At 45.7% G+C, this 9,015-nt stretch overlaps 1 long non-coding RNA gene across 1 annotated transcript; it reads right to left on the bottom strand.

Moving 5' to 3' along the window:
* Window positions 1-6,434: 6,434 nt before the first annotated feature.
* LOC119812791 lies at window positions 6,435-8,732 on the bottom strand. The gene is made up of 3 exons (XR_005285118.1): window positions 8,485-8,732; window positions 8,060-8,194; window positions 6,435-7,777 (listed from the first exon to the last, which is right to left on the bottom strand). It is a non-coding gene; the product is annotated as an uncharacterized LOC119812791 (long non-coding RNA).
* Window positions 8,733-9,015: the final 283 nt, after the last annotated feature.

Below are 9,015 nucleotides of genomic sequence, written 5' to 3'. Positions count from 1 at the left end.
ACTGACTACAGCTGGGTTGGGGGTGGATGATTTTCCAATTGATGGAAAGGCTCTTTTAGGGTTGATAAACATCTAAAATTAGAAGCTGTGGTATGGTGGGCACACATCTTTAATCTCAGCACTCAGAAGGCAGAGGCAGGTGGATCTTATGAGTTGTAGGTTGTTTGTGGTGTTAGGGATTGAGGACATCTTACTACCAACTCTCGTATATGTATACACACACAACACACACACACACACACACGAGTTTTGTTTTTATTTTATTTCTACGTGTATGGATGTTTTGCCTGCATATATGCCTGTGAACCAAATGTGTGCCTGGTACCCATAGTGGCCAGAAGAGAGCATCAGACCCCTCGAGGCTGGAATTACAGCCAGTTGTGAGACACCATGTGGGTGCTGGAAGTCAAACTCAGGTCCTCTGGAAGAGCAGCCAGTGCTCTTTACCAGAAATTACTCAAAAACAGCTTGACCCATCTCTCCAGTCCCTGGGGCTTTTGTTTTTGAGACAAGGTCTCTAGCCCAGGATGTCCCTAATCTCATGACATACCTGAAGTTGACTGTCAGCTTCTTATCTTCCTGCCTCCTGCCAAATGCTGCAACTATGGGCATCCAGCCCCACATCCAATTTTTTTTCAAGCATCATATTTTTTTAACTCCATCATCCCATTTCTCAAAGTCTAACCCAAATAAATAAATAATATGTAGGAAATCATTAGGCAGACACTTGCTAATCATATTACTTAAGCATCGCTTTTTTTTTCTGGTTTCTCCATTGAAAGAGACAAAATAAGGACCAGGTTTTTCTTAATCATTAAAATGTCTCTAGAGGTGCCTTACTATCTTTCTTTTCTCCAAAGGGAAAACCAGCCAATCTCCAAAGGGGCCAGCCTGGGCGACAGTTGCCGGGTGGCTCTCCCATAAGGTCATGTTGGAAGGAGGCTGGCACGCACCTGGCCACCTCTGCTCATTTCTCCAAAAAGGCAGGCACAGGAGGCGCACACATGGTGCACAGGTATATATGCAGGCAGACGCTCACATACATAAGATGAATTCAAAATCAGTAAAAGAGAAAATATATTAAAATAAATAAACAAGCATAAGTGGTATACAGAGGACAGGGTTTCTCCCAAACTTACCCCAGACCCATTGTTAGGGACTAACGGGTGCTGCTATAAGGAAACGGGGATGTGTCATCTCACTATACCGCCTCTAGTTGTCTCAGTATCAGCACATAGTAAGCAGAAACAATAGCTGGGATACAGGATAACTTACTCTAAATCTCTGTGCGCATGCGTGAACATGCCACGCCTGTCTGGAGGTCAGAGTCGGTTTTCTCTTTCCACTACGTGGGTCCCAGGGATTCCTCACGCTTCTGCGGCAAGTCTCTGCACATGGAGCCATCTTGTTGGCCCCAGGATAAAATTTTGTGTTTTTTTTTTTTTTTAACTATGAATGACACTTTATTCGGTCCTTTTGTTTACAGTTGGAACTCTGGGAATTCAAAATTAACATCCTTCCCCTGGAACTTCTGCTTTGTTTTGTTTTCTAGACGGGGTTTCTCTGTAGCTTTGGAGCCTATCCTGGAACTCACTCTGTAGACCAGGCTGGCCTATGAACTCTCAGAGACCCACCTGCCTCTGCCTCCCGAGTGCTGGGATTAAAGGCTTGCACCACTGCCTCCCGGCTTGTACAGGTTTTTTGAGTTGGCTTAAATCTCCTCGGAGCAACGAGCACTATGTGCTGCCCACTCAACTTTTCCTCCAATTCACAAACGAGCCAGGCTTGAATGTTCTGGAAAGACTTCAGCTGAGGGACCGGTGCAGAACTTGATGGCATTCTGGCCATTACCAGCTTCAATGTCCTCAGCTGCGGTGATACTGAGTCCAGCCTGAGAGAAGCCAGACCCCAAGATGCAGCATCTCCCCACTGGGCTTCACGGTCTTGTCTTTTCGGGGCGCCTGCTTAGAAAGAAGCCCAGCTCTTGTGAGAACAGCTCACATCTGGGTGGCCCAATCTTTCTCTTTTTTTTTTTTTTTTTTTTTGCTACTTCATCCAGAATGTAATATATACTCATTACAGGACTTGACGGCACAAGGCATTTTGAATGAAATGTCTGTTCTTCACACTTGGACAGTAGGGACTCACTTAGATGTAGTAACTCACCAAAAGTATAGGAAATGGATCTGTGCTTCAAAACCAGGCAAGTCTTCTAGACCCACGTCCAGGCTCTTACCGCTAAAGCTAAAACGTTTTCTATGAATTTGTTTTTGGTTTCTGGCACAGGGTCTCACTATGTAGTCCTCCCTGATTTGACACGGGGCAATCCTTCTGCTTCTGCCTCTCAGGGACTGGAAGTACAGCTTTAAAGAGCTTTTTGAACGTTGTCAATCAGGCTAATATAATATAATGGCTAACACTGGTCAGTAATTTTCATATGAATGCCCCTTATTACAACAGTGGTGAGCACCGTCTCATATTTTACAGTGGTCTGTGTTTCCTTTCAGGGCTGGTCTGGTATCATCCGGCCATTTCCCATTAAGTGATTGGCTCGATTCCTTATCAATTTATAGCAGCAACCTTGTGTACATTAGTGAAACAGCTCCTTTCTGTTTTCAGAATTGAAATCTCATTTCCCCAGATTGTTTTCTGACTTCATTTACAGTGATTTCCACCATAAAGAAATTATATTCTAACATAATCATTATTTATCCATTTTTATTTTATGGATTCTAGCCTTAGTTACACACTTGGATGAAATTTCCATTTACTAAATAATAAAATATCCTCTGATGAATTTTTAAAGTATTTTTATAGGCTCCCTTTTTCTTTTCTCTTTTTTGGCATTCAATTCATTTGAAATTCATGCCAAAGATAAGAATTTGAGTTTTCCCCCAGATTGTCCTACACTATTTTGTAAAATCATCAATATTTTCCATTAACTTATCGTCTGTTAAATTCCACTGTCAACTTTCAAATGCTATTTCTTTACAAAAACAAAATACAGTGAATGTAGTCATTCTATTTCATTCCCTTTCCGCACTGCGTTGATGAGCCAATACCAGGAACATTTCGACTATTTGGTAAGAGAGGCCAACTGTACAACTCTGGTTAAAGGCTATTCTTGTGTTTGCCCTTGATGGACATTACACATTAAAAACTAAGACTAGAGGACCAGCAAGATGGTTCAACTGATAAAGGTGCTTGCGGCCAAACCTTAGGACCTGAGTTAGGGGAAGAGAGAACCCACTCCTGCAAGTTATTCTCTGACCTCCATACAGGCACACACTGCAAATAAAGAAATGCAATAAAAATTTTCAAGTTATAGTTATGAGGAATATGTCACTGAACCATCTGGCTGCCGGGTGGTGGTGGCGCACACCTTTAATCCCAGCACTCTGGAGGCAGAGGCAGCCGGATCTCTGTGAGTTTGAGGCCAACCTGGTCTACAAGAGCTAGCTCCAGGACTGGCTCCAAAGCTCTAGAGAAACCCTGTCTTGAAAAGTCTAAAACAAAAACAAACAGCACTGGCTGCTCTTGCAGAGGACCAGGGTTCGGTTCCCAGCAGCCACGTGGTATGGTTCCTAACCATCCATAACTCCAGTTTCAAGGGATCTGACCTCCTGCATCAACAGATATGCACATAACACATACATACATACATGTAGGCAAAATACTCATTCATGTAAAATAAATAAATCTAAAAAAATTATTTAAAGAATTTGTCAAAACATGGGAGGAAAGACTTTCAGTGAAATTTGCCAAGTGAAACAGGAAGGATCTCAACTTCACGCAAACTAAGACTATGACTACATTCGGCAAACACGCACAAGGAGAGTCACATGGCCATACCCCAGAAGGCAGAGCGATTTTTCTGGAATGTGAGATGACTGATTCCTCCCCACCTTCCCCCCTCCCCAGCTTCTCCGTGAAGTGGTGACATCAGCATAACTTCCAAATTTTTGCTTTTTAATAACAGCATCTTGCTCGTGTGTTTTTCTTTTCTGCCTCAGGAGACTTTATGAAAATGATAGTCAAGAAATAAAAGCTTGTAAACCCACAAATATTGGGGGTGGGGGCACAAAGAAAAAGATCTCATGGTTGGAAAATTCCAGAATGTTTTGGGAGGGAACGAGCGGTGGAGGAATGGCAACAGCCACCACAGAGCTGCGAAGGGAAAGGACCAGAAAGCCTAGGCGGGGTCGTGATTAAAGAGAAGTCTGTCACTTGTGGATAGGACAGGAGACTCCTCTTCTGGGAGACAGGGCTGACTCACTGTGTGTGCACGCGGGCTGAGACACCTAAAAGTGTCCTTGCCTCTTTTCTCCAAACAGAACAAGGGCCACTCTGTTCTACATCTCAGGATTCTACTCTAGAGGCTGCCACAGAGCTAATAACTGTTTGAGAAGGTATGTGAACAGCTGGAATAAAAGACACAGCAGGCTGGAGCGGGGTCATTGCCAGTCAAGAAACCCTTTAGGGCACAGCTGCAAGTGACCCTCAGACAGGCGTGGCCCAAATGCTCCTGTCACTGTCCCCCAAACCAGAGACATGGCTATGAAGGTAGCTCCACCTCCAACATCACACATACACACACTCACACACACATACACACATACACACTCACACACACTCACACACATAGACATTCACACTCACACACATACACACTCACACACACATACACACACACATACACACACTCTCTCTCTATCTCTCTCTCTCTCTCACACACATGCACAACCACCACAGCTTTTAACTGGAGCAGTAATGGCCCACCATGTAAACAGGATCAGGGTCAGACTCCCAGAATCCCAGGTAGGTATCTATCTGGGCAGCTACTTCTTCTAAAAGCTGATGATGTGGCCTCCTTGGTCCCTAACACTAGCTCCATTTGTCCTTAGTTCTGAAGCCCTATCTTTTTTTTTTTTTTTTTGGTTTTTCGAGACAGGGTTTCTCTGCAGCTTTAGAGCCTGACCTGGAGCTAGCTCTTGTAGACCAGGCTGGCCTCGAACTCACAGAGATCCGCCTGCCTCTGCCTCCCGAGTCTGAAGCCCTATCTTAAGTGCTCACCCAGTGTCACTCCCTACTCCATCTTGTTCCTACCTGTGAAGTCCAGCTATAGAGAAGGAGCTCCAAGCCAGGTGGTGGTGGTGCACGCTTTTAATTCCAGCACTAGGGAGGCAGAGGCAGGTAATCTCTGTGAGTTTGAGGTCAGTCTGGTCTACAGAGAGTTCCAATACACACTCCAGAGAAACTCTGTCAGAAGAAGGAGGAGGAGGAGGAGGAGGAGGAGGAGGAGGAGGAGGAGGAGAAGAAGAAGAAGAAGAAGAAGAAGAAGAAGAAGAAGAAGAAGAAGAAGAAGAAGAAGAAGAAGAAGAAGAAGAAGAAGAAGAACAAGAACAAGAAGAACAAGAACAAGAACAAGAAGAACAAGAAGAAAAGGGAGCTCCTTAGCTTGTGTGAATGAACTAAAAAGCATTCCAAAATACAGAGCTGTGGGTCATTCCACAGTTGCACCTGATCGGCTGGGTGTTCTCCAACTGACTTTCAGATTTGACTTAGGTTTTTGAGACCGAGTTTCATGTAGTCTAGTCTGGCCTCAGACTTGTAATGTAGCTGAGGATGACCCTTAATTTCTGATCCTCCAGTCTCTACATTTCAAGTCCTGGGATTACAGGTGTGCACCACCACACCCCGTGTACGCAGAACTCTGTGTGTGCTCAGCCACCATTCCATGCACTGCGCTGAAAACCCAGGCCTCGACTTCACGTGTTTTGTTCTAGTGATGGAGAGGTAGTCACTAGTTTACAGTGTTCTTGTTGTTTGTAGGACTGGGCCATGAACCCACGGACTCACATGTGGTAGATAAACACTCTACCACTGAACTACATTTTCAGTCTCTTTTTATTGTTATATAATTTTATTTGTTGATTGCTTTTTTAAAAATTTGTTACATTTGTTTATATATTTTTGCTATGTTTTAATATATATATACATACATATATACATATATATATATATATATATATTTGCTATATATTTGTAGGAATTCGGGAAGAGTGTGTATGTGCCATGATATAAATGTGGAGGTCAGGAAATCAACTTTGGGAAATTGGTTCTCTCCTCCACCATTTGGGTCCTGGGGATCAAATTCAGATCACCAGGTTTGGCAGGAAGCCATGTTACCCACTGAGCCATCTCACTTGCCCTCATTTATTGTTTTTGGGGACAGGGCCTCACTACGTAGCTTAAACTGGTCTGGAGCTCACTGTGTAGCGGAGAATGGCTTCAAACATGTGATCCCCCTGCCTCAGCCTCCCAAGTGCTAAGATTACAGGCATGCGCCACCACAGCTGGCCAGACACAGTGGTGTCCTCTCTACATCCTTGTGTTTTCACATATTCCCCCGTGCCCTCCTATCAGCAGAGCCTGTTACCCTCCAGTCTGCTGCCTGTCACCCCAGTTACCACTGTCTGCCCAAGCCACCATCGCTCTCTAGACACTAGCGTCTCCTCCTAAGTGGTCTCCAGGTTTTCTCCACATCCTCTCTTCAGGTAACTGTCACTCTAGCTCCCCAGAATTCCCTTAAACACATAAATCTTATCCTTCGCTATGAAGAGCCAATGGCTTCCTGTGTCATGTGGAGTAAAAGCCCAGGTCCGTGCTACTACGGTGTAGAAGGCTCTGGCTTGAGTGCCTGAAGCTCTCCCCTCTTCAGTCAGCTCTACTCCAGCTTGCTACCCTTCCCCTTGGTCATCACCCTGTCCACACATGAACATTCCCAACCTCAAGACCTTTGCATCTACTCTTCCCTTTACCCAGAAGGCTCTTGGCCTCCCTTACCCAGCCCCGAATGTCTGCTCAAAATTCCCTTCGGCATTTAATAATTTACCTTCTCCTGGACCCAGAATTCATATTTGCTTTCCCAGTTTTGTTTTCTCTGTTCACCACTATCTTGCATGCTCTAATGTTTCACATTTGTATCTAGATGGCCCATTGTCCCTCCCGGGGGGGGGGGGACATAATTGCTGTGAGGACATCGATGTCAAGGCTTTGTTTGCATAGCCCAGCATCTTGACCAGGGCTTGGCACATAGTAGGCATCCAGTAAATATTTATTAAATCAATGAATGAATGGACCCTTGCCCCAGATCTTGCCCTGATTACCCAGGCCCAAGAAGCCAATGATCGATAACGGTTGCTAAGCAGCTGCCAAAGGTCAGAGCTGCAGATAGAAATATGTTCCTCTGTGTCCTCGGCCCTGCTGGCATGCAGGGACCTGGGAAAAGCACAGAATTGTGATGGCTATCTCTGACAGGGAAGGAAGACGGGATCCAACACTAGGAATAAGAGGAAGGATGTCTCCGCCCGTCTGCTCGGAGGCTGAGCTCTGCCTGGCGCGCTGCCTGCTCCCAGAAACAGGAAGTATCCAGAAGGGAAGTGACTGCAGACATAGAGAGGGATAAAATGCCCTGTGCCTGAGACAGAACACTTGAAGCTAGTCATTCTGGAGCCTTCCAAGAGTCCATTCCTGGGGGATGAGTAAAATCCTCTCCACAGTGCCTTCATGACTCATTTTGGATGGCGGGCAAACGGCAGCTTCAAGTCATGGCGAGCAGGTGTTTCCTCCTCTGGGGTTCCCAGCCGGGGTGACTGGCGGCTGAATGGGGCTGAGTGGTAGAGGTGGGTGGTACCACTGGCCTGCTTCTGTGCCTGCCTCTCCTAGAGCGGAAAGTATGCCCCCTGACAGGCCAGCACAGCTTCAAGAAACAGTTCTGCAAGAAAGCATACCTGAGATTGAGATCTAAGGATGGTCAAAGGCAGACAGGCAGCTCTGAGCAAGTCACCTCGCCAATGCTGTCTTTCTTGAGACCAGAGATAAACAACCTACAAAGCCATTGCCTGGAGGTCCCTTTGAAAACTTATCTTCTCTCTGTTCAGCTGTGTTTCGAGACAGGCTCTTATTCTGGAGCATGGATCCCCTTGCCTTGGGCTCTGAAATGTTGGGGTCACCAGGCATGTGGTACCATACTCTTCTAGTATCTTTGTTTCATTACCTGCCGGTATGGTAAAACACCTGGATAAAAGTGACTTCGGAGAGAAAGGGTTCTTTTTGGCTCACAGCTCTGGGTTAGAGTCCACCATAGCAGGAAAGCCAGAGCTGAGGAAGTTCGGGAAAACCTGTCACATATCTGTAATCAGAAGAAAATGGTAAGTGCAGGCATGCATACACTCAGTTCTCTCTCTCCTTCCTACACTTACGGATCCCTGTCTAGGGAATGGTTCCATTCACACTGGGTCTATCTCCTCACCTCAGCATAACCAAGGGGCTGGAGAAGTGACTCAGCCATTAAGAGAACTCGTTGCTCTTGAAGAGGACGTGGATTCAGTTCCTAGCACCCACACAGTGGCTCTCTACTCCAGGGGATCTGCTGTAGCTCTGCTCCTTAGCCAAAGAGAGGGAAGGTCATAAAACACATACCAGGAAGCCCGTGATGAAGAAGTGGGCCGTTTAAGGACAGAACTCCAAACACAGCGCTTAGACATCAATTCATTTCCAGAAGAGCAGAAAAACCACCCAGAGTAACCACAGTGATCTAGTTACAGACAAGCCCTGGGCTTTATGCTTATGATGAAGCGCAGTGGGCAGCTCAAAGCCGAGGACGTCATTACGAGCATTTTACAGCATGCTAATAAAAGCTGCAGCTCTCTTTAATCCCTCCCTGGAAAGCAAAGCAGGCCATCTTTAAGCCTGCCCTTTGATAAGAGGTTAAAGATTGCAGGAGGTGTCGTTCTCACCTGTGGCTTCTCACTGGCTTATTTACAGAGCAGAGCTCATGTGCTAAGAATGTCAAAGGGTTTCTCAGTCTGTTCTTTGTTTTGTTTTGTTTTTGCCTAAGCGTTTGGTCTTGGACATCCTTCCAGCGGTCCATGTATCTGGCTCTACATATTCTGGATGTTCTCGTCAGGCAATTAGGGGCTCCGTTGCAATGGAAGTGGCCCAGAGACGGGT

This window comes from Arvicola amphibius, chromosome 4, assembly GCF_903992535.2.
Source record: "Arvicola amphibius chromosome 4, mArvAmp1.2, whole genome shotgun sequence".
Taxonomy (NCBI): Eukaryota; Metazoa; Chordata; class Mammalia; order Rodentia; family Cricetidae; genus Arvicola; species Arvicola amphibius.
This window is presented reverse-complemented; position numbering and strand designations above follow the sequence as displayed.